General features: G+C 35.3%; 1 protein-coding gene and 2 long non-coding RNA genes across 5 annotated transcripts in view; 2 read left to right on the top strand and 1 right to left on the bottom strand.

Annotated features, from left to right (window-relative positions):
- Positions 1–27,206, top strand: part of LOC127508903 (uncharacterized) — a 201,129-nt gene that overhangs the window by 148,226 nt on the left and 25,697 nt on the right. The gene's annotated exons all lie outside the window — the stretch shown is intronic.
- On the bottom strand, positions 3,477–7,773 carry LOC127508959 (uncharacterized). Its single transcript, XR_007929038.1, has 2 exons — positions 5,965–7,773; positions 3,477–4,673 (listed from the first exon to the last, which is right to left on the bottom strand). It is a non-coding gene; the product is annotated as an uncharacterized LOC127508959 (long non-coding RNA).
- Positions 13,247–22,053, top strand: LOC127508943 (uncharacterized). 3 transcript variants are annotated; one of them, XR_007929017.1, is made up of 7 exons: positions 13,255–13,898; positions 14,442–14,503; positions 15,325–15,401; positions 15,521–15,747; positions 16,343–16,946; positions 18,277–18,802; positions 19,033–22,053. It is a non-coding gene; the product is annotated as an uncharacterized LOC127508943 (long non-coding RNA). The 3 variants fall into 3 exon arrangements; XR_007929018.1 differs by having other exon boundaries at positions 13,248–13,898; positions 14,442–15,747; positions 16,343–16,375; positions 16,526–16,946; XR_007929016.1 differs by having other exon boundaries at positions 13,247–13,898; positions 14,442–15,747.

Genomic DNA, 27,206 nt, shown 5'->3' on the forward strand with positions numbered 1-27,206 from the left:
AGCCTACTTGCACAGACCCTGTGCAAAGTCAGGGAGGACGAGGAGCAGGTCCTGCTAGTTGCACCCTATTGGCCCAACCGGACCTGGTTCCCAGAACTCTCACTCCTCGCGACAGCCCCTCCCTGGCCCATTCCTCTGAGGAAGGACCTTCTTTCTGGGGGACGCAGAGGTTCTAGGTGACTTACCCCCTGAGATACTTAACACCATCACTTCGGCACGTGCACCGTCTACGAGACGGGCTTACGCCTTGAAGCGGAACCTGTTCGTCGAGTGGTGTTCTTCTCGTCGAGAGGAACCCCGAAGATGCTCGATCGGTGTCGTGCTTTCCTTCTTGCAGCAAGGGTTGGAGCGTAGGCTGTCCCCTTCCACCCTCAAAGTCCATACTGCTGCTATCTCCGCATTTCATGACCACATAGATGGCAAGTCTGTTGGTCAGCATGACCTGGTAGTCAGGTTCCTTAGGGGGGCGAGGCGGTTGAATCCTCCTCGTCCTCCCTCCATACCCTCTTGGGACCTTGCTCTGGTGCTGAGAGCACTTCAGATTGCTCCCTTTGAGCCCTTGCAATCAGCAGACTTAAAGATTCTGTCTATGAAGACTTTGCTGCTGGTTGCATTGGCCTCCATCAAGAGGATAGGGGACCTGCAGTCTTTTTCGGTCGACGAATCGTGCCTAGAGTTCGGGCCGGGTGACGGCCTCGTGGTACTGAGACCCCGGCCTGGCTATGTGCCCAAGGTTCCTACCACTCCCTTCAGGGACCAGTTAGTGAGCCTGCAAGCGCTGCCCCCGGAGGAGGCAGACCCAGCCCTGGCTTGCTGCACTTACATGTGCTTTTTCTCCAGAGAGTCCCTACAAGGCAGACCCTGTTGAGTCCTCCGATCTCCCTTCGGCAGCCGACGTGGCGGAGCGTCTGGCGCCAGGCCTATACTCCGTTGTATCCTTGAAAACCGGGTTTAGGCTGGGTACCATATGTGTGACCCTACTGGGATCCCATATGTCTAGTTCCACGGTTGCTCCTAAACGAAGCCCGTGTCTTTCCCTCTGGGAGTACCCGCCTCTCATCGAGTTGGAGTCACCCCAGTTCTTCCATATGTAGTACAGCCTACAGGTTAGTCCATATGTACTTCTCCACATAACTCCTTCGCGGAAGGATGTGGCTTCCGCAGCGTTCCTTTCCCAGCGGAAGGGTACGCTTTCCCAGCGTTATCCAATAGTCTCACTGAGTGGGTTTTGGGGAACAGCAGTGATCGACACTCTCTGTGTTAGCCCTGTCCCACCGTCCGTAGGCAAGGGGGTTCAGGTGGCTTACAACAGAGCGCTGGAAAGGGGCAGCGCCTGTGGCGCTTTGGTAGGGATTCCTATTCGTCCGTCTGTCCGACGTACGTCGAACGTGACCGACTGAATGGGAACGTCTCGGTTACAAAGGTAACCCTCGTTCCCTGAAGGAGGGAACGGAGACGTACGTCCCGTCGCCACAGTCGCTGTACCCCGCTGATGCTGCCGCCTATCCGGTTCGGCTCCTCAGCGAAAAGCTGAAGATGCAACGCACCTGCTGCTCATTATATACCCGCGCTGCGAGGCGAGCAGCTGATGCATATGATTGCATGCCAATGTGCATTGGCTCGTTGTAGTTACACTCGAAGTAGATTGGCCTCTCTAGCGAGATTCCTATTCGTCGGTCTGTCCGACGTACGTCTCCGTTCCCTCCTTCAGGGAACGAGGGTTACCTTTGTAACCGAGACATTATTCACAATCACAAAAGTTTATTATTTGCATGCGTTTTAAAGCCTTGCTGGTTAAACATTTTATCTGCATGCTGGTAGGAGTACCATAGTAGAAAAAATAATTACTATGGTATTCAATGGGGAGCGAGATCTGTTTGGTTACAAACATTCATCCAAATACAGTGGTATGTGAACGTTTGGGAACCCCTTGCAGAATCTGTGAAAATGTGAATAATTTTAACAAAATAAGAGAGATCATACAAAATGCATGTTATTTTTTATTTAGTACTGTCCTGAGTAAGATATTTACATTAAAGATGTTTACATATAATCCATAAGACAAAAAAAAATAGCTGAATTTATTAAAATGGCCCAGTTCAAAAGTTCATGAACCATTGATTCTTAATACTGTGTGTGGACCCCTGGATGATCTACAACTGTTTTTTTGTTTTGTGATGGTTGTTCATGAGTCTCTTGTTTGTCCTGAGCAGTTAAACTGAGCTCTGTTCTTCAGAAAAAATCTCCAGGTCCTGCAGATTCTTCAGTTTTCAACCATCTTTTGCATATTTGAACCCTTTACAGCAGTGACTGAATGATTTTCAGATCCATCTTTTCACATGGAGGACAACTGAGGGACTCAAACACAACTATTAAAAAAGGTTCAAACATTCACTGATGCTTCAGAAGAAAACATGATGCATTAATAGATGTCCAAAATAAAACATTTGGAATTTGAAGATCAAGATAAATTGTATTTAATTTGTCTTCCGGGAAACATGCAAGCATCTTCTGTTGCTTCCGAAGGGCAGTACTAAATGAAAAAAAAAAAAATGACATTCAAGCAAAACTAGAAAAATTTGGACCTCTTCATCCTGTTCAAAAGTTTTCATCCCCCTGACTCTTAATGCATCGTGTTTCCTTCTGAAGCATCAGTGAATGTTTGAACCTTTTTTAATAGTTGTGTTTGAGTCCCTCAGTTGTCCTCAGTGTGAAAAGATGGATCTCAAAATCATTCAGTCACTGCTGGAAAGGGTTCAAATATGCAAAAGATGCTGGAAAACTGAAGAATTTTTTCTGAAGAACAGAGCTCAGTTTAACTGTTCAGGACAAACAAGGGACTCATGAACAACCATCACAAAACAAACAAACAGTCGTAGATCATCCAGGTAACCACACACAGTATTAAGAATCAATGGTTCACAAACTTTTGAACTGGGTCATTTTATTAAATTCAGCTATTTTTATTTTTTTTTTTGTCTTATGGATTATATGTAAACACCTTTTATGTAAAATATCTTACTCAGGACAAACACTAAATAAAAAATAACATGCATTTTGTATGATCTCTCTTATTTTGTTAAAATTTTGCACATTTTCACAGATTCTGCAAGTGGTTCACATACTTTTTCTTGCAACTGTATATGCACATACACTGTAAAAAAAAATATGACCAATAATTTATAACTATATAAGTTAAGCAATTTTCAACTTTTCTTGTAAGTTAACACAAGATTCAATTAATTTTCAGTTTAATGTAATTGGAATTACTTAAATAACCAAGTTCATTGTACATAGTTTGAGACAGCATTTCTTCTGGTGTATTACAGTTATTAAAGATTGAATAAAAAAGTAAATCAACCCTTACACCAAGACTGAATCTGAAATAAACAATAAAATTGGTTTATTTTAGCTTCAGGTCCCCTCGATTTCAAATACCTTCCTCTTAAAGATCACACAATTTGGTAAATACTATGTTGGTTGAGATTAGATTTTTTATTTTGGTTTTTACATTACAAATCAGTAACATGCACAACAAAAACAGCAAATAAAATGGTTGTCCATAGAATGTCATAAGATATAACCAGATCTAAACCCGAGTGCAAGTGGCTTATACAAAGACTGTTTGCAAATAGTTTATCCAATTTCATACAGAACCAGAAAAAAAGAAGAAAAAAGACAAGGATTATTAAGACTACAATAATTAGTCACATGTTACAAAATAATTGAAAAACATATATATTCAACCTTATTTTGTTGCCAAGTTTTTAAAGATTTCAGTTTAAAGAGTCAGTAAATTGACAACACCACACAGAGCAGTTCAATGATCTTCTTGACTGATTTGTGAAGCTCTGTTAATAGCGTCTCTGGCACATTTAGTTTCATCCAGAGTCTTCTGAAATTGAGCTGCTGTTTCTCTCATTTGATGAATAAATTTCACAGTTTCTGATTTGATTTCTTCTGCTTTTCTCTTTTTGTCTGATTTCATTTCAGAGAGCTCTGTTGAATTACAATAAATAGTGTAAACATCAAGAACAAAAAACAGAGCTGAAATTGTCATAGATAGTTTCCCAACCACTTGAAGTGTTTTGGTAGCTCTTGCGAACACTTTCCCAATTTTAGTAGTTCGAAGTACAGACAAAAGTTTTTTAACGCTTGAAATGGTTTTCAGGGCTTTCACACTTGTCACTAATGCTTTATTTTGAAGAGAATGCATTGGCTCGATTTTCTCAAGCTTTTCTATGGTTTCAGAAATTGTATTCAGATGCTGAATCATTGGGTTGATGGTGTTCTGGAAATCATTGATGATCTTCTCAATAGTCTGGCGCATGTTGCTCTGCTTGAACATGTTAGTGATGTTAGATGCTGCCCCTATTACTCCTCCAGCTACTCCAACACCCATAGCAGTAAGACCAGTAGCACCAGTAACAGCTATAGACGCACCAAATGTAAATGGGGCCAAAGCTATACCCAGCAATGCAATTCCTCCTACTGCTCCTATTGACGCCCCTACCATACTGCCCATCGTGGTGTTCTTGTGCATGGATTCGAGTTCATCAGTGATGTCATTCAGTTTCTTTATTAGATCTGTGAGAGTTAGATGATTTCTGTTGTATTCTGAGTTCAGTTTCTCAATGCTTTGGTGCAGTTTCTCACTGAGATCTTCAAATTTCCTGAAATATCAAAACTTTTTGTTAGAATTAGACAACAATTGTATGTTTTTTTTTATTTTATTTTTTTATACCAACCTTAACACAAAGGGTACGAATTCTATTAACTATTTACAATTAGCATGCTATAATTTTGCAATATAGCAAACTAACAACACTAAGCCAACACTTTATATTAAGGGCCCCATTGTTAAAAAGAGTTAATTCACTGGCTAATAGAGGCTGTGTTCCAGTTCAGTTTTATGTCTTTCCCTTGCTGACTTTCCTCCATCTTGGATGTTACGTTACATGAGTGACCTCTACTGACAGAACCTTGCCAGTTCATTTGTTTGAACTACAATTAATTTGTTTTATGTACTGTTCAGTCTATAGGCACGGTTGGAATGTTAATATATATATATATACTGTACTCCACATGGCTCCGGGGGTTAATAAAGGCCTTCTGAAGCAAAGTGATGTGTTTGTGTAAAAAAATATCCATATTTAACAAGTTATGAAGTAATATATCTAGCATCCACCAGACCACCTTCTGTAAGTTGAATAGAAGAGGCGTAGGACATAGTGTAAGCTTTTATATTTAATATTTTACTGCATAACTTGTTAATTATGGATTTTTTTTTTTTACACAAACACATCACTTTGCTTCAGAAGGACTTTATTAACCCCCGGAGCTATGTGGAGTATAGGTTTATGATGGATGGAGACACTTTCTTCAGCTCATACTCGTTGATTCTGTTCACTGCCATTATAAAACTGGGATGCTTTAGGATATTTATTAATAAAGTCATATACACCTAGGATGCTTGAGAGTGAGTAAAGCTTGAAGTAATTTTCATTTGAAAGTGAACTAATCCTTTAAAGTGTCTACAAGTATCATGTGAAATTAATTCATATACACTAGTTGTGTGGGATTTGGGTAAATTAAGCAAGATTTGCTGTGATGCCACAATCATGTATTGTGGTCTGTAGAGCTGCTGAATATGTTATATTGCTGATATCAATATAAACTTCTCTCATTTTTGTCTAAAAGTGAATTGCAATGCATCCAGGAACTGTGTTAAATAAAAATGCAATTATTTATAATTTAGTTCATTAACTTACATTAATAGGTAATATGATTTTAAAAATGATGAAATTAATTAAGATTATTAAAATGTTGTGATAATTATTTGTAGTTAATGTTAACTAATGTAGTTAGCTAATGTTAACAGTGAAGCATTGTTGTAAATGATGTACTTTGATTAAAAAGGTAATAAAGAAGATAAAATCAAAGCTTTGAACAAGAAATACTTACTCCTGGGACATCTCGTATGGTCGATTAATTTCACCTGTATTGGACATTAAACATTTTCAAATATTACTCAAATGATAATGCAAAACTAACAAAATACAGTACTGCAATAAAAGTATGAGATAATGTACAGTTGTGCAACTTGTGCTCAAAAGTTTACATACCCCTGCAGAATTTGTAAAAATGTGGAGAGGGATTGATGTTATTTCATATTTAGTACTGTCCTATGCTACCTCACATAAGACATGTTTACATATAGTCCACTAGACAAAATAATGGCTGAATTTATAAAAATGACACTGTTCAGAAGTTTACATAGGATTGAATCTTAATACTAGGGATGCTGACGATTAATAGACGATCGATTAGTTGTGAATAATAATTTTAACCCTTGTGTACTGTTGCAGGTCAATTTGGCCTATTTTGATTTTTTGAGTTGTAGGAAACATCAGTTATGTTTTGTTTTTTCTTGAAATTCTATGACTTTTTCCTCATTTAAGGTCATGAACATGCATGCAAAGTTTCAACACGCTGATGTGTTTTGAAATATACGCACTAAATTTGTTACTTTGGTAATGTTTGTGGTTCAATTTGACGTACATATTTTAATGTTCTAATGCTACTGTACAGACATAAAATAATAACATGTCTTTATTATATTCTGCTATTTTAGTTTTTTTTTTTTTTTTTTTTTTTTTTTTTTTTTAAATCACTGACACTTGTGTCTGTATGCATAGGCGCCGATTTATGTTTCTGCCGGTGGGTGCCCAGTGCATATATACACAGACCTATGCTAAACATTGATATCCACATATGGTCTAGTGGCAGAACTTTTGCCATGCGAGTCAAACGTACTGGGTTTTAATCATCAGTGGTTCTAATCCGCCCTTGATTAGTTTTTTTTCTTTCTCAATAACACCAAAGATATTCGTTAATGATATATATGATATATGATGTATATAAAGAGACAAGAGCAGGGACACGTTTGTGTGCATTTTGTTAATGATTTCACTGCAAAGAATAGAGTTTCCACAACACCATTAGAGATAGATTGACGTGCTCGTCTGTGTGAAGACGATCCGCCACTGATAACAGCGGCATGATTTAAACAACACATTCCAGCACCAGATCGCTTCTTATTTAACACAAATGAACATCAACTGGTGTTTCATTTGCATTATAGGCTATCCGTGCAGCAAAATAGGATAGCCAATAATGGTGGGGACATGTACCACCTGCAAATTACACACATTCTTTCCATGAGTGTTGCCGCGAGTTGCACTCTCACTGATATCTGATGATCAGTAGCAGCTCACTAAATAATAAACAAAAAAAAAAATCAATAAATACCTATTTAGAATAAGCACGCCACTTACAATAAAAAGACCATTCTAGAGAAAGAGCGAGAAGAGAGTTTGAGCGCGTGTCCAGTTGATAGCGAGAGTGAAGGAGATCCGCCTGTGAGCTGAAAGATTTGTGCTCACGTATTACTTGGCATTTTTCATTAAAATAGCACAATAGAAACGGCCTCAAATAAACTATAAAAAGATGAACATAGTCATGTCTGAAAGCTGCAATCAATTTTCATTGGTTAAATCATAGACTGTCAAAAATCAATGGAGAATATCTCATTTTCTGTGGGTGCTCAACCATTTCTGTGGGTGCTCACAGGATCGGCGCTTATGTCTGTATGCATGAAAAGTTAAGAGGCTTTGTGGATTTACACCATTGTAGAATCTGGACCAATCAGACAGCCACAAATTATTCATTATTTTTAATTAATAATCCAGCAAACTCAAACTCCCCCGAAAGACAAACTTGTGCAAGAAGGGCCTGATAAGATGTTTTATTGCTTTTATTCTCCTATAAGCAAAACAAATAATCAAAATAATCATATATATACACACACAAGGATTTAAACCAATGATGCTGTCGTAAACCTGCATTTGCGTCCCAGAAGACCCAGCTATTTTTGGACTGTTTCATGTAATAAATCAGTTTGTGCTATGAAAAGCAAAAAACAATGTAAATTATTATTATACATAAAAAAAAGTCTTTCACGTGTCATTTTACTTTCACAATTTGAATAAATGAGTCTGAATAATTTTGGGGGGATAGGCAAGCCTGGGCATATATTACCAACATAAATGAAGATTGTCATAGAATAAAGTATGAACTGGGAATAAATACAAACTGAACACATGTAAATATTTATTTGTATTATGACATATTCTTTTACTAAAAAGCAAATGACACTTCACATCTGCGCATGCAAGGGTTCACGTTATGTGAATCAGAATAGGAAGCAGTCACGTGGTTGTGTGCGAAAACGAAGCTTCGGACGTCACCGATCACGTGGTTATGGCAAAACGAATCGAGCTCCGATACAGTGCTTCACTGTGAGATGTTTCGTTTTTTTGATACAAGCTTCGAAGCCTTGTGTCAAACATCATATCACTACTCTTTTCTCTGCACTCCTTGTCTGTTCTATTGTTTGCTTAATGTGTTTGGTTGTTATGTTCCTTTGTTTAATAAACCCGTTTTTGTAGAAGTCCGATTCTGCATCATCTCTGCTGCAACTGAAACCGTAACAGAAGAACAGACCAATACTGTGAGGACTTCTGCAGCAAGATGGGAATCGGAAATGGAAGATGGGAAAAGGGAAGCACATAGTTGCTGCCATTATCTGGAAAATTACTAATAATTTATGTGATATTATAATATTTATATACAAAATACCCAATTACATTAGGACTATCTCAATTATCACAATAATACAATACAATAATCCTCATTATTATAAACATTCTAATATATCCTGGTATTTATAATGATCATGTAATATATAACCATATCCTATTATATTGTTAAACCATAGTTTTATAATAACAATAGTTAATAATAATGACAATGACAGTAATAATAATCTCTTCTACCATCACAATAACAATACTGTTACGGTGGTTGTGTGTAAATATGAGAACAAGACGAAGAAGATCAGATCACAGATTATTTTTAATCCAACACCGATAGGAAGGTTCACAACTCTCACATAAAGACGAGATCCAACAAAGAACAGAAACAAGGAGATTATATAAGGGAGAATGTAATCAGGGAGAACAGAAACAGGTGAGGATAGTTAACTAATCAGGATACACACAATGAGGGCAAATGAACAGAACAAGACATGACAGAACTAAATGCAAACATAAAGTCCATAGGTGTAACAAATACATCATTTTGAACACCAAGATCTCTCCCTCAGCCTGGTATTTTGTCAACATTATTTCTTTGTATCTTGATTTAAAGCGGTGGTATTTTTGTAATAGTTGTAATAGTCTGGATTGCAGAAATAATATATTTGTGTGATCAAAATATCCCACCTTATGTATAATTCTGACTCCATGTTTTTGGAGTATGAAGAGGGCAAAACTAATGAACAATACAATATATATTGTGCATTATATTCCAGTATTGCATGTTATCTTCACTGTATAAATTAAACTAGATAAAAAAGTTTGTCGAGACAAACTTAAAGTTTGTCTCGACGGTCCAGAAAGTTTGAAGTAGTTTTAAAAGTTTGAAAGTTTGTTTTAGTTTAGTAGTTTTGATAGATAGATAGATAAGATAGATAGGCTGCCAGCTTTCCATAAATTGCTATAATTTTTAAATAAATGTTCTTACTACACCTTGACAAGTTCTGTTGCTACTTTCTGATTACATTTCTGACTACATTTAAAATCAAAACATATTGATCATTTAATAATTGCTAAAATGTTTGTTTTCAGCTTCCAAATTTAACTTCCAAATAAGTGTCCAATAATTGATTAATAAATATTTGATTGCTGAATATTGTACCCTAATTGAAGAAGCTGTTTACTAGATCATGATTTTGCATACCATTGCATGAATGACTGCCTTATATTTATGATTAACAATCAAATAATTAATTAGTTAGAAACTATTTGCTATGAATACAGGTGCCATCAATTGTCTGCTTATGAAAGACTTGTTTGTCACTGATGCAAAGTGGGCCCTTCCTTACCAAACACCAAGTAACTAAATTAGGATACAATTATGAGTTATTCCCCATCTGTTTAACATTAAACTGTTGGTTACTTTAAAAATATCCTTCATCTGGGAGATCACATGGATATGTGAATATTTGATCTTTTAAGTGGTTGCATATGTCATATTTATGGCATGACTGGCAGAGAAAATTTGTTGCTGCCAAACATTGTTTACTTTTATCAACTGAGTCATGGTGAAGAGATAGATAAAATAGGCCAATTGATGGAAGGTTTGTAGTGTGCTCAAAAAGTGTTTTTTTTTTTTTTTTTTTAGTATTTTTAAAATACAAAAATACAGTAGTTTATTTTGATTCACTTAAAATTAAGGTATTTTGTATTTTATTTTAAAATACAGTTTGATGTATTTTTGCATAACCCTGGACCTGGATTAAGAATTACCCCTACACAATAAAAAATAAATCTATTACGACTGTCACTATTAAAGTGAAATGTAAAAATAAATGAAACGTGTTCAGGCATCAGTTATAAATGCTCACGTGGCATGCAAGATTATGTTTTATACTTTTTTTTCCCCACCGTTGAGCATTATAACCAATCACACACGTTTCTGTTGAGCTCATGATGCAATAACCAATCAAATGAGTTAGATTATTACAGGTGAATTAAAAAACTGCGGATTCGCGGGAGTTTTTGTCATGCTCGTGCCATGTGCTCAGCTCAGTCAGTGTGACGCAGGACTTTCTGAGGGGGAAATTTCAGTCAGTGTGGTGCTCGTGCTCGTGGAAGAGTGCAGATACGATGCATACGATGTAAGTAAGATATTAATTTATAATCCTTTTGTTTTTTTATGCAACTAAAATAACAATGTCTTGATTTTCTAATGCGTGGAAAGCGTTTAACTAATTCATAAACGATTCCTGTCAGTGCACCATAGCCTACAAGAATGACACCACGTTTAGTGTATTGTTTTAATCAACATTAATCATTAAATTAATGTAATCTAATTTTAAAAATGTATTCTAATATTAAATTAAATATCACGAGCAATAATGTTTTTCAGTTACAAGGCAAAAAGTTGTCATAACAGCTTAACTTTCTAGGAATGCTTTCTGCTAGATGTATGCATCATCTTTTGTGTCATTCTTACATTTAATCATTAAATTAAATTAAGTTAAATTAGAGTTACAAGACACAATAGAGTTGATAAATTCATCAAAATTAATTTTTTGCCATGCTGAGGAAATACAGAAACAGCATCTGAAATAGCATTGTTTAATGCAGCTTACAGGGGATTAATAAAGACTTAATTAATAACAAATGAATAAAGGACATTAGTAATTTGTTACTTTAAACATAAAACGTTGAATTCATTTATTTTTGAATTTAAAATTTAAGCTACCTTAATGTGAAATTAAAACCGCCACTAGGTGGCAGAAAGTTTATTTTATTGAGTGAGGCTTATTCAGGAAAGAAGCAGCAAGTCATTGAATCATTTATCAACCGATTCGTTCAAAAAGCTGATTGATTCGTTTAGTAATGAAACATGTGCAGCTCAGAGAATTAAAACAGTCCTGTGGCTTTGTTTGGAACTTTTTTCGTTGACGAAATGAAGCAAAAACAGATAATCTTGTGTCTTAAATGTAAGTCACTTAATATTAAATAATGGTTTATTGAACTGTTGTATCAAGATCACATTTGTAATCATGCTGGGTTTTTTTTTTGTTTTTTTTTTGGAGAAAAAAACGGCACACTTCGTGTGATATTAGTTAACCATGTTAAATGTATAAATATAAACTAAAATAATTAGAGGGGTGGGGTTTGGACGTCATAACTGCACCACGTCGTGAGTCTAGTTAATGGGAAACACTATCACACTGATGATATATCTCAATTAATGTGTTTTGCATTATATTTGTTTTTCACAATTGTGTAGCTTGAAGATTTTAACTTTCTGTTTCTATTCTCCCACAGTGTTGCCTAATGATTGAAAAATGACTAAGGAGTTTCTGGCCACAACCTCGGATCTAAGATGAGAACCTGGCTTAAAGGGATGGACCACCCAAAAATGGAAATGTGATGTTTATCTGCTTACCCCCAGGACATCCAAGATGTAGCTGACTTTGTTTCTTCAGTAGAACACAAATGATGATTTTTAACTCCAACCTTTGTGGTCTGTCAGTCATATAATGCATTGAAACGGTAACACCATCTATGAGAATAATAAAAAAAAAAAAAATATGCACAGACAAATCCAAATTAAACCCTGCGGCTCGTGACGACACATTGATGTTCTAAAACACGAAACGATCGGTTTGTGCGGGAAACCGAACAGTGTTTATATTTTGTAAATGAGTTACATAAATTGAACACACTATTTTACTATTGCACTACTATTTACTACCGTTTAGCTCTCCTCTGAAAAAAACAAATTAGCTCTCTGATTCTGCAAACTCCACATCCAGCACACGGTTGTGTGTATGCTGGATTTTTACTTTGGTTGGGAGTTTGGCGATTAAATCCACCACCCTCCCATTGTACAGTTTTTCTGGAATGCTGAATTCCTCAAAATTGCTGCAGAGGAGAGTGAGGTTTCCATTTTCTTCGGAGACTCCAATGATGTCCATGTACTCCGTCACTACTTTCCTCTCAGCAGTCTGCATCATAAAGAAAATACAATTTATAATCTGGCTTGACATCTTGTTACAGAGATTTCACTCAAATAAAAATTGCGATTTACCCACTTTCATCAATATTGCTATAGCAGAATTAAGGAAACTTTCGTTGGGAATGTGTCAACTTAGAATGTGTATGCCTTGAATGTGATGAAAGTTTAACTTTTGAAAAACCAAATCAACATCTTGCATTTGCAGTATTTATATCATTTTGTACCTCTAAAACACCACTATGTTCAACTGCCTTGAGCATCCAGTGTGTAAGGTCTGAACGCACTCTGACGCCGGAAGGGATCTCTTGCACCCATTGACGTATACGCGCGAGAGATCACTCCGGCGTCAGAGTGCATTCAGACCTTATACACTGGATGTTCAAGGTAGTTGGACATAGTGGTGTATTAGAGGTAAAAAATTATATAAATACTGTTCGGTTTCTCACACAAACCCATCGTTTCGTGTCTTAGGACATCAATGTGTCGTCACGAGCCGCAGGGCTTAATTCTGTGCATGTTTTTTTGACTCATAGATTTTGTTACCATTGACATGCATTATACAACTGACAGACAGCAACGGTTGGAGTTAAAAATCATCATTTGTGTTCTACTGAAGAAACAAAGTCACCTACATCTTGGATGCCCTGGGGGTAAGCAGATAAACATCACATTTCCATTTTTGGGGAACTATCCCTTTAAAATATTTTCTCTTCATTTGTATTCTCAAATGAAAGAAAACAAAACATTACTTCTAATACTACTACTACAAAAATGTAAACAATTTGAACTACTACACTGATGTGAAGCTGTATGATTTTTAACCTTCCATTTCTGTTCTCCTGCAGTGCATGAGATCTGCATCATCTCCAGGTAGAGCACACCCAAAGCCTCACTGCACCAAAGGGAAAACATCTAGGAGGATCTTGCCACGTCTGTCAATTAGGTATCTCTGCAGAACAATAAGGCTGTTTCCCAATCAGTAGGCATTTGTCAACCACTTTGCCTGAATTCCTTAAATCATAAAGGCCCACCCCAGTGGATTAAAGCAAGTTGGGTAAAGTGGTTGAAAACCACCCGTTGTGGATTTTACCAATGCACAAATGATTGGGGAACACCCGTTAGCATTCTGCAGAGATACCTACTTGCACATCTCAGACACGGGTCCAGGATGAGAACCTGGTTGGCTTGGACTTGTCACCCTCACATCCTGAATCTTTCTGGATCACCTCACATTGTCACAGGTAAGTAATATTCTGCATTACAGCAGTGTTAGTGTTCTGCAGGTAAGTACAATACAAATGTATCTCTCAGTCCCGGACTGTGAATGATTTCATTTTCACTGAGTTATTTTAACACAATTATAGTTTTTAGCCATTGGAAAAAGTTATTCCGTTATAAATGGATATGCTTAAGTTTTTTGTTGTTGTTGTTTTTAACTCACCCCAGTGGTTTCAGTAGTTGTGATTTGATGGTGATTGCCTAGCATTTTAGCTCATGACACAAGTTTAACAGGGCTTGATGAATGATGAATGTTGTTGCAACCACTGCAGAGATGTTTAATTTGGGGTGAAACTGCTGGGGATCACTGGACAGTCAAATAAAATTGATTTTGATTGATCTATTCTAATGATGATTTCTTACAAGGACTATCCTGTCAAACATTGGAAACCTGCTATATGACTATAGGTCAATGTTACATCATTGTCACAAAGAATTTTGTTGTACATTATTTTTTTCTGCATATTACAATGAGTTGTAACCAAGGGCTTTTGTTCCTTCTGCAGGTAATATCAAAGTAGCCGGTACTAACACTAACATGCACTCCGCAGTTGGACATAATTAAGAGGTAACATTTAAATGTATTTGTATATAAAAACATCAGATTAATGTCTTGAATGCAAATTTATTTTAAAACAGAGAAACAAAAACATATATTAAACAAGCAGACATAACAATAAATTAAAACATCAAACTGACAGTTGAAATGAGTTATATAAATTGAACACACTATTTTACTACTATTAGACTACTATTTACTACTGTTACTAGACTATTTTGAAATGAGTTTTTTAAATTGAACACTATTTTACTATTAAACTACTATTTACTACTGTTACTGGACTATTTTGAAAATGAATAATATATAAATTGAACACACTATTTTACTATTGCACTACTATTTACTACCGTTTAGCTCTCCTCTGAAAAAAACAAATTAGCTCTCTGATTCTGCAAACTCCACATCCAGCACACGGTTGTGTGTATGCTGGATTTTTACTTTGGTTGGGAGTTTGGCGATTAAATCCACCACCCTCCCATTGTACAGTTTTTCTGGAATGCTGAATTCCTCAAAATTGCTGCAGAGGAGAGTGAGGTTTCCATTTTCTTCGGAGACTCCAATGATGTCCATGTACTCCGTCACTACTTTCCTCTCAGCAGTCTGCATCATAAAGAAAATACAATTTATAATCTGGCTTGACATCTTGTTACAGAGATTTCACTCAAATAAAAATTGTGATTTACCCACTTTCATCAATATTGCTATAGCAGAATTAAGGAAACTTTCGTTGGGAATGTGTCAACTTGGAATGTGTATGCCTTGAATGTGATGAAAGTTTAACTTTTGAAAAACGCATATCAACATCTTGCATTTTCTCACGTTTTTAGATGCACAGACATGTTGTTTGAACCGGCCCTAAGTTGTTTCTACTGGCTGGCAAGTCTATGCAGTCATCGCACCAGCAGTGCGAACTGTTAATACCCTTTTTGAATCGATTGTGGTGCTGTTAAGTTAATTTTAAGCTGAATAAGGCTAATGTAACATAGCTAATGTGTTTTGTATTATATTTGTGTACCTTCACAGCTGTGTGGGATGAGGAATTCAATTTTCCTCTTCCATTCCCCAAAAGAAAAATTTTGAGGTGTGTGAGCTCCACCTCATCTTTGAGGTAGAGCTCACACAGAGCCTCATCTCTCCAGAGAGAAACTTCCAGCAGCTTTTGGCCACATCTTAAGGTGAGGTCCAGGATAGGGACATGGCTGCCTTGGTTGTATCTGCAAAATGACAGCTTGGAAGTTATACTGTTTCAGGTAAGTACTAGAAGTATATTAACAACACTGTGATATTGTACTTGTCTGGACTACTACTAAAATGTTATAGAAGTGTAATATGTGTGTCTTATTCCCCCCTGTATTGCTAGTTTTAATAACAAAAAGAAAATAATGAAATAATTTTCATCTTAGATCACTCCTCCTTTGGCTAAATGGTCTGTTATTCTTTTTACTTATTGTTTTTACTTTGTAAGGCTACATTTTTAAAATGGGGAAATTACTTTGGTTGTACTGCTCAGTTGTACTACTTGTAAAATTGTAAAATCAGAAAGTAAAAAAAATTGATTAAAATAGGGATTTTTCTGGGGAAAAAAAAAAAATCGTGATATGATATTTTTGCCATATCGCCCACCCCTAGGTGAGCTATTCCTTTTAAGTTGTCTAAATATTGTGTAATCATTTCTGTAATTCTCATGTCTGTGAGGATTCTAAGTTACCAAATAAGATGTTTTAGCACTCATTACAGTGGATTTACATTCCCTAGCAGACTGTATCTTTGCTGACACTCTTGGATATATTACAAATTGTAAAATTGAGTTACAGTGCACTACCATCATCTTTTTGTGTTCTGCAGAAGGAAGTCATGTTGGTTTGGAATGACATGAGGGTGAGTACATGACAGAATTTTCGTCTTAATTTTCATACCTTTAGCTACAGAGAGAAATGCATCCTGATAACCAGAACAACTATAATAACTGTTGACTTCTAGATATTCTGTGATAATGAAATAACTCACTTTTTCGATTTCCCCTTTAAGACTCAAATAGTCTCCCCTGGTGAATAGGTCGTCTTCTTCACCCGTGACCATCACAGATGAATAAATTGCCTCCCTTGCAACCTTTTCCGCCATTTCGTCCAGGTTAAGTGGTGCTGTCCGAAATTTATTTGATGTCCGGCCAAAATAAACATTTTTGCGGCCATAGCGTGTGCCTAATGTTACATTTTTAAGGATGTATGTGCATCCTTCAACCAATTCTGGCTCTTCGCCATTTTTTGATACTAGGTATGAATTTGTGCCATCACTTACGGCACTCTGACTTTTTATTTGATAGTTTTCAACTTTAATATCTCCGTTGCTGTTTGTGAAGTTTACAGCCTTTCTGGTAGTCCTATTGGCCACGCATTTGCACAGGATTGGGGCCGGGCGGCTATATGGGCTTTGTGTTGCCATCCTGAGGGTAAGAGAAAATATACAGAATGCTTATTAATACAGAATATGTAATCTTGGTTATGAAAAAATATTATCAACAAATTGTAAATAAATTATTATTATTATTTGTTATTGTAGATATTTATTACAGGATAAATATCCTGTCAGAAATTGGAAACTTGTCAAAATCTATAGGAAAGCATTTTATAATATTTTAAATTTATAAATTTACATCATTAGTAACAATCTAGGATCATAGTTTGATACTTTCTTATCACTGACAGTACGGTATTTATTTATTTGAGGTACTTAATCATTGATAAAATGTTTTGTGAAGTGAAAATGGGCCTCAAAAAATGGACTGGCCTGTCAAACAGGCTTATATTATGTCACTATTGTCATGAGACTTTTTTTTTTTTTTTTTAGACACTGCTTTTGTCATGATAACAGTAACATAACAGAATTATAGGTTGATTGTTTCCTATATATGACTGGATAATATCTGAAAGGATTTTTTTTTTTTTTTTTTTACTTCATACTCTGACAGGATTATTCTCATTTTTACTTAATACTTCACAAGAATTTATTTATTAATGTATTTATTAATTGAAAGTCATTGATTAAATTTCTTGTGAAGATTTACCTCAAAAAATTAACTATTCTGTCAGACAGGGGGAAAAATGGGCCTCTTGACAGGATTTCACTCTCCCTCTCTTTTACATCAAACTCTGAGGGAATTTTCTTTTTTACTTCACAGTTAACATGAAATTTATTGATGTAATTTATTTATTCATTAAACATCATTGATAAAATGTCTTGTGAAGTAAAGATTTACCTCAAAAAATTAACTATCCTGTCAGGCAGGGGAAAAATGGGCCTCTGACAGGATTTCAATCTCTCTTTTACTTCAAACTCTGAGGGAATTTTTTTTTTTACTTCACAGTTAACTTGAAATGTATTGATGCAATTAATTTATTTATTTAAAGTCATTGATAAAATTTAATGTGAAGTAAAGTTTTACCTCAGAAAATGAACTATTCCCTGATAGGCCTCTGACAGCATTTCACTCTTTTACTTCAAACTCTGAGAGAATTCCTCCCCCCTCCCCATTCTTCACAAGGATTTATTAATGTTAAAAAAAAAAAAATCCATATCCAAAAACTATCAATTATCCCGTCGTTGATACAATTTCTTGTGAAGTAAAGATTTACCTCAAAAAAATGAACTATACTGTCAGGCACTGGGAAAGTCTTATTTGGAATGTCTTGATATTTAAAATTAATTTCATATAATTTATTCTGAGATTAAGGCAATACATCCTATATATTTCATCTCACCTCTTAAATTGTTGATTTTAGTGCCGTCTCTGGTTGACTTGGGTCGGAGCTGTGGGTGGAGTCCTGCGCACTGAAGTGGACGTGGCTGTGCGCAGCTTTTTAACAGACTGGCTGCGCGCATTTCCCGCGCGCTCTCTCTCTCTCTCTCTCTCTCATTTTTTGTAATATTTTTAACTTGTAATTAATTTAATTTATTGAAATGAATGTTTTTAATTTGTAATGAAATGTTTTTTTTTTTTAACTTTTAATGAATTGTATTTATTATAACAAATGGTTTTTAACTTGTAATGAATTTTATTTATTGTAATGAGTTTTTTTAACTTGAAATGAGTTTTATTTATTGTAATGAATATTTTTAAACTTGTAATGAATTGTATTTATTATATATTTTTTAACTTAAGTATTATAACGAATGGTTTTTAACTTGTAATGACTTATTTATTGTAATATTTTAACTTGTAATGAATTTACAGATGAACTATATGTAGGCGACGAAGTGATTCTGGGAAAGGGGAAATTTCACTCCTCTACATACACATCTGTGAAGGTACTTAATGCACACATTACTGCTGCTATGTCATTCGAGTAAAACATGCATTTTGGAACTGTAAACCTACATTAATGAATAAATATAACAAGAACAAAAGCACAACTGTTCTGATTATCAGCACGACTGCAATCTGATAATAGATTAGAGTTGAAAGTGTGATCTTTTTTAATGCAACAGGTCAATTAAACAAGAATTTAATATCCATTAATATCCCCCTCCCCCCACAGATCCCTGAGGGCCAGGTTGAGGATATAGAGGTGGACATTATCGGGGTCTCCGAGATTAATGACACCTGCCACTTCCTCAGCAGCGACTCAGTTGTGTACATTGTTCCTGAGGCAATCTTCTCTGGAAATCCAGATGTGCTCATTGACAAGCTGCCAATGAAACTTCAGTTAAAACACATTAACCGCAGGATTATTGAAATAAGATCAGAAAAAAGCATATAGATTAGTCATCCCTTTTTCTTTGTTTTTCCCCCCACTTTCATATTTGATGTTAATCTCAGCCATTTGTTTTATTTGTTGTTTAGTGTGTATATAGTTGTATAGTTGTATATAGTTCTTTCCAAACAATATGACCTCGTCAATATATAGGTTAGTTAGCTCACCTTTTTTTTTTTTTTTTCTTTTCTCGTTTTTAATATTTGATATTTAGATTTAGATTGTTCTTGTTTAGTTTGTATATAGTATATTGTATATTGGAAAGTAAATTTTTCAAAGATTTTATTTATTATTTTGTGAGCATTAATAAGTTTATCACATTAAAAATTGTGGGAAAAGATTGTGGAAGGGTAAAGAGACCCAATGAGTGATATTTCCCAGTTGTAAAATTGTCTTGTTTTATTCGTCTTATATATTATTTTAAACATTGCCCATGAAAAATCTGGGAATGTTTATATCCACTGTAGTCCTCAATGGTACGGCATGGGTATCCACCACTAAGTCCATGTTTTATATGTCCTTCTGAGTGCGTTTATCACAACCCTGGTACATACAGACGTGGACAAAATTGTTGGTACCCTTGATAAATACAAACAAAAAACCTGTGAAAATAAATCTCCATTTTTAATCTTTTAGGACTTTTTATTTAAAAAAAAAAAAAAAAAGTCAAATTCTAACCTTTCATTGAAGTGTAAGAATTTAAAATGAATCTTATTATGAAATAAATATTTTTCTCTGATACACGTTGGCCACAATTATTGCTACCCTTTTATTCAATACTTTTTGCAACCCCAAGTCCTCCCCAAGATAACAGCTCTGAGTCGACTTCTATAATGCCTGATGAGTTTGGAGAACACCTGACAAGAGATCAGAGACCATTCCTTCTTACAGAATCTCTTAATTTTGTCACAAAATAGATGTTTAAAAAAAAAAAAAAAAAAGAAAGAAAGAAATATTAAAAATATACAAAGATTTAAAAATAAGAACTACATTATCTAAGTTAATTTCACAAAAGAAAAAAAAAAAAGTTGATAAATCATGAAAATATATACATTTTATACTTTCAGGTCAAATTGGACACATTCATATAGTTTGAGCTTAATGATACAGTATTTTGTTCTGTTTATAGCAAAAATTTTAAAATGTAAAAGAATAACTATAAAAACAGAGAGGCTACTAGCGGATTGTGTTGTTGTTGATTGAGGTTTCATGCTTGGTTCTGGGCTTCTTTTTAAAAACATTTGAAACCATGAAAGCCTGCTTTGTTTTTGGTCTCAAAACCCACTAGCTTTTGCATATCCAAAAGCTATTTTTAAGTTTTTTTTTTCTCTTTATGTAGCCTAATTTGAGTGCTTAAGTCCATTAATGAGAGTGGAATGCTTAATCTAAATTTGTATATCAAAATGAACAGTTTAAATCGTTCGGTTTACTTAATTCGCTCACCCCATTAAAAGTACATAAAAAAATCATTTTATTGAACACTGAAAAACGTGAAAATGCATTCAGTAGAATACATTTGGAATAGACAATAATTTCTCATTCTTTTATTTTAATCTTCAATGAAAGTTAAACAAATAGGCTACTGTACCCATCTCTGAATATTTAAATATTATATCTAAATGGTCTACTTAACTAATGAAAATCAGAAACGACAGAAAACCAGAAACATGACAGTTAAATACAATAATAAAAATATTTTTTAGCCTACAATTTAATCAGGCTATAACCTATATAATTGTGTTTTCAATTGAATGAAGAAATGCTTTGAATATCTCTACAGCTTGTATAAATCGAATGTCAGTTTTGACGAATAAATATCACATATTGCACTTGCAAACAAAATACACTGATACAGCATGTTTTATTACCCGAAGACCAGGGGACAACATTCCCAGATAGCAGACCAACCTTGAATCAACGTTAATGCATTAACCAAATTATCATTGAATCAACGTTGAATTTTAAATTGATTTTTCATCAGGTTTGCACCCTGAAATAATGTTATTTCAATGATGAAAAATAGATCAAGATGGTTGTAAAATCAATGTTTTTTCAACCTTAATTAAATCACCCATTTAACATTGAATTAACTTGGAAACAATATCAAATCAATCTTGGTTTATGTACATGCAACCCACACCTGAGGTGTAAATTTTATGTTGACTCTACAACTAGACCAATGTGCTCAGAAGACCAGGTTTGTCCAGAGAGAGATGGTGCAACAAGAGTGAACAAATTCAGACGTTCAAGGTTTTCGGTAAGAGCAAGTTTTGACTGTACTGAACACAATAATTGATTTCATTTAAATGCAGTGACATAGGAATATTCACGTTACACTAATTTGTACCCTTTCCTCCTCCTTCCCAGGAATTTGATAGTTGTTTCACTTATTACAATTAATTTTCAGCTCAGAATTCAATTAGGGCAAATGTACTTTGTTTGTGTATAAATTGAGACTAAATAAACTAAACTTTCACTGCCCTTTCTGTCTGGATTACTTGTTCTTGAATTTAACCCTATTTAGTTTCCACTCTTTACACGTTAACATCCAATCAGTTTAACATGAACAAATAAAATTTCAGTTATTGGACTGAATAACCAGTAACCACAGGGTTCATTCACCATAAAATGGAAGACCTCAAAATGAAGAAAAATAAAATATAAAAAATCAAAATCAGTCCATGAATTCAGTTCAGTTCCTGGAATGTGGTGTAATTCACAGTCTGTGCAGTTGATCCAGGATTAGGACGAATACAAAAAAAACCAAAAAAGTTTGTTGTGCAAATCCCGTCCTACCGTTCGACGGTTAAGTTCACAAGAAGTTAAGGATTCACTCTACAGGTGGCCCGCCAGTCCAACTCCACCAAGATGCACATAGAAAGTGCAGGAAGGAGTTGAGACGATTCACAAGGATTCACGCTTTGATTAATCCACATCCAGATCAGGCAACGTTCAGCAGCTGGCTCCACGAAACTCAAACAGACATCACAGGAAGAAAAAAACCTGGCCTTGAACACACAAGGCCACAAGAACAATTAATAACTGATGCTATAAAAGCACACATTACTCAGTTCGAACCCAATTCCTAATAAAACAACAAATAATATCACTTGTATCTTGTTACATCAAATTTCCTCTTTGTGGAACTATTTCCCTTACCATTAAAGGCATTTCATTTAACCCTTGTGCACTTGCTTTTCAGTTAACACACAAACTGCACTTTAACATTTCATATAACATATATACAGCGTCTTTTCTGCTTTAAGTTTACACTTAAGGCTATAATCACCATCAATATTACACCAATAAACAGTCATTTGATGAAACACTCAATGTGACTTTGTAAAGTACTGAATTGAAAATAAAGAAGGCCTAAACTCATTCATCACATGTACATCGGCCAAACAGGAAGTTTCCAGAACATACGACTTCCAAAGTGTCACTTTCCGCACAATCTGCTTCTCTCTGAACCTTTTTGTCAGGGATATACATGTATAGCACCTCACATTAGCTTAAGCTAATGCTAAAACACCTCATTAACATTCATTTGTAATGACACGGACATACGAGTAAACATCGCACTTCTGCTCGTTTCACACTGATCTCTACATAATCAACATACAAATAATTTAGAGGCTTAGAAATCATCCTTACATTACTTTTCTCTGACTTCGAGGCACTGAATCTCCCGGGATAGCGAGAAGCATCAGAGGTTAGAGAGAAAAGAGGAAGATCGCGAACGCGCAGGATATAATAATCGCGCGACGGAGGATTAGTGACGACAGGCGCGATCTGATTGGATACTTCATAATGTGAGAATATTATCGGAGAATTTTGAAACCTTCAATATTTTATACATATATATTTATATTATGTACAATTTTATGTAATTAGTAAAATTAATTACATCATAATTTATGGTTTCAGCCTCTTATACTTAGTTTAATATATTGTTTTATATATAGTTTGTTTAATTCAAAGGTTTATTTATATTTTTTTCTCAGTCACTAACCACTAGTAACCTGGGTTACATACAGCAAGATTCTAAGGCAGTTAAATGTCTATTTCTACTCATTTCAATCAGAGACAATGTTAGGCTGCAGTTAATATGGTTTTAATGAACAATTCACAACTTCCTTCAGTTTACATACAAATGTATTCATTTATAACCACACACTGTTTGAACAGGAGTTAACATCACATTCAGGAAAAACAAGTGGCTGTAAAAATGGCATTTCATGGTGACAAATAGACCTGGTTTCACAGACAGGGCTTAGGCTAAGCCAGGATCAGACCTTAGTTCAATTATTTCAGTAGATTTTATAGACATGCCTTAGAAAAGTGTTTATCTTGAGACAAAATAATGGCAGTGACATATTTTAAGATATGTTTTCAGTTAAAACAGCTCAGACATGCATTTTAGTCTGGGACTAGATTTAAGCCTTGTCTGTGAAAGGGGTTAAGTAGTAAAAGAAAAATAAAACATTATTGGCATTCATTTTGAGACAAAACAATAGCACAGACAAATTGTAAGATGTCAGTGCAAGTAGGGGTGTTCGATCCCAGGTTTTTTGGAGTCGACTCCGACTCCCACTGTGGGAGTCGATGGAATCGACTCCTCGACTCCATTTACTGTACATCAAAACAGGGTCATAAATAAGGCAAGATGGCAGTCCTTACACACTTAATTAGTTTATCTTTCCTCAACGCGAAGCGTTAAAATCCCCTCATTAAAACAACACGTTTAACGAGACTGTCCAAATTAGTCAAATTTAGCAATGCTTGACGAGTATCAATGTTGCTACCTAGCTAATTGCAGACACCTAATTTTACAGAGAGAAAAGTCACGAAACACAGCTGTGGTCGAATATTATGTCAGAATTAAATAAACAAGAAGGGATTCTTTAATGAATTCATCTCATTATAATGGTCGGGTGATGGCGCTAAACACATCATAGTCTTAAAAGTGCTTGGACAGGAGAGTTAAAGATAATAAAATTAATACAATACATACAGAAATGCATACAATAATGTACAGCTATTGATGTGTTTATTGTTGATGTGAGTTTTTTTTATTATATATGGTTAGTTTAATGATTATGAACACGGTTAACCATGGAAAATCAAATCTATATTGCATTATAAGCTCCCATCAGTACTAAAGCTGGCACGGAGATATGTAGAATTACAAACTAAAGTCACCATGACTGTTATCTATTTCTAAAGTAAGCTACATGTAGGATAACTGTATGTGACAAAGTTTCTGCGACAGCTCTCTAACGCGATTCGTCAGTGTCTGAATTCCTCGCTTCATTTAGTTCACTCCTTACTTTATAAAAGCTATGGATTCGAGAATCAGTAAACAAGTGAGTGGTTTCGGACACAGCAACAGAGTCGACACCGAGAGTCGATTCCTGTGCTGGAGTCGACCCCGACTCTGGGGCTATTCAGAGTCGAGGAATCGACTCTTTTGGAGTCGACGCCCTATTACTAAGTGCAAGTTACTTTCAGTTAAAACAGCTCAAACATGCATTTTAGTCATTGGAAAAAGAGCCTGGAAAACTGTGACAACATGAATGCAACCTGCATCTGTAAAATGGAAGTAAATACACATGGAAACTCGCCAACGAAGACAGAAACTCAGAACTACAGACTCAAACACTGCCACAGTTCACTGTTCAGGACTTGAAGCTTTAAGGATTGAAGCTACTCTTCTAATGCAAAAAGTATGTCCTTATTCATTAAATTGATACTCTGACGAACTCAGGGATTTCCACCACGAGCAATGACCGCAAGCTGATCAGGAGCATAACAGAGCCAGTTTTGCAGAAACAGCAAATACAAACTTTGAGGCTTCCTTTTTTTTCAGCCCTCACTTGTTGTAAGACATCTAAAGAAAACAAAAACAAACAGGAAGTTAGAACTGCACAATGTTCTTAAACATTTGATCGGTAGTAGTGCATGACTGACAGAAGGTGGGTCATAGATATTTGGAAATGTGACTGTTACAATGTACTACAAAATTAAGTGAAACTTAAAATATGATAAATAAAAAAAAAGTTAAAACACGCTGAATTCACATTTATGACTATTTAATATAAACCATTATAGGTTGATGTATATCATACCCAGAAGCAGGGCACAAGCTGATGTGACTGAAGTGAGCTGATTCAAAACTTTAACTCCCTCGATCACAATGTCAATGTCAGCAGGTGGTTCATGAAGATCTCCCCCTCCTTCAGATAATGAACACCATCACGAAGAGCTGCTCAGAGTCACCGTCACAATCATCTGTCTGGGTATACTAAAGTTGTGTACATAAAACAAACCAGTTTCATTGCCTTTTGCTAGAATAACTACAACATAAACAAATGTATACTTTTTCTGAAAAAATAACACATGGGAACACAGGCAAAACAAAATTATTACAATTTTTTCCAGAAAAAAAACAACACAAAAGTCACATGCATTTGGGATGGCATAAAGGTGAGTTAATGAACATCTGGTTTGGACATTAGTAATTCATTATCTATTAACAACTATATCAGTTTTTATAGAAATCACTTACCATGTATTGTAAAGTGTCCTCAGTCATCAAACATCATTGAAAAGCTTTAGGTCCTAATGGGAGAAACATTTTTACAGCATTATTAGTGGTCGATATACTTGGGTAAAGTTGGTTTTATATTCGCACATTCGGACTTCCGCGTTTAAGAACGTTCTAATAATGTGCAATAAAGTAAATGTTTGCAAATTCTGAACAGCGACATGATATTTACAACCAACAACTGTAACCCTACAACATTTTTCACAATCGATCAAAATGGTTAAGTATTATTTTAATCGCATACTTACTGAATGTCCAATGTAGTGTACAAAGTTATTGTAGCCTATGCGGAAGTCTGAATGTGCGAATATAAAACCAAATTTACCCAAGTGGTTGATAGTTGTTTGCCAGGTCAATTAATTAGTTATGCAAATACTACTATTACAATCTACTATTTCTACTACTACTAAAAAAAATCATGATCCTAAAAAAATCCGTAACATTAGCTCTCAATGTTTTTTCTTACAGATTTGGATCATCATTTTGGGCAAACATATACATCAAATCAGAGCTAACATGTCAAAGACAAATAATAGAACAAATACTAATTTAAAAACTTAACTCAATATTATAACGCAGGAATCCCCACAGCCTCTGGCGTTTTCTCCTGCATCACGCGCACTTCCCGCCCACAGCATTTCAAATATCTCGCGCTGCTACACGGTAAAGGAGGAATTCATTTTAAATTCGATTAATTACGATTCTGTTAGGATTCATGTTAACAAACAACGTTAATGAACTATAAAACACACATTCAAACGCTGTATTATCTAATATATAAAGTAAAACAAATTTCCAAAGTCAATCTACCTTTCAGTCCGACAAAATCGATCGATTCGAGCAGAAAGTTCAAGAGCTCGTGCGTCGTGACGTCAGAAAAACGTCTGACGCGGGAATCCATTGATTCAATGTTGTCTTTTTCAACACTGGAAAGCATTGAAATTTCAACGTTGATTCAATATTATTTAGCATTGAATTTTCAATCTCAACCAAAATGATGATTCTGAAGGAATTTCAACATTGAATCAATGTCACCCTGCTATCTGGGTTGCTACAACGTTCTCCATGGGATCAACCAGCGACGTCTTTTGAGGACGTGTCCACAACGTTTCTGGAACGTTAGCCAAAATTCTAAAAAATGGAACATTACCACGACGTCCTCATAACGTTGTCATAAAGTAATGTCACGCTGACCAAATGACGACGTCGTCGCAACGTACTGTGTTTGCTGGGTTTATGCTTGGTATTGAGTTGTCTTTAAAGCAGCGGTCTCGAGCCTGCGTCCCAATGTGCATACTATCCATCCTAAAAGTATGTGACATTAGTCATTTTCAACACTATTTGGGGCAGA

Source organism: Ctenopharyngodon idella, chromosome 3 (genome assembly GCF_019924925.1).
Source record: "Ctenopharyngodon idella isolate HZGC_01 chromosome 3, HZGC01, whole genome shotgun sequence".
Classification (NCBI taxonomy): domain Eukaryota; kingdom Metazoa; phylum Chordata; class Actinopteri; order Cypriniformes; family Xenocyprididae; genus Ctenopharyngodon; species Ctenopharyngodon idella.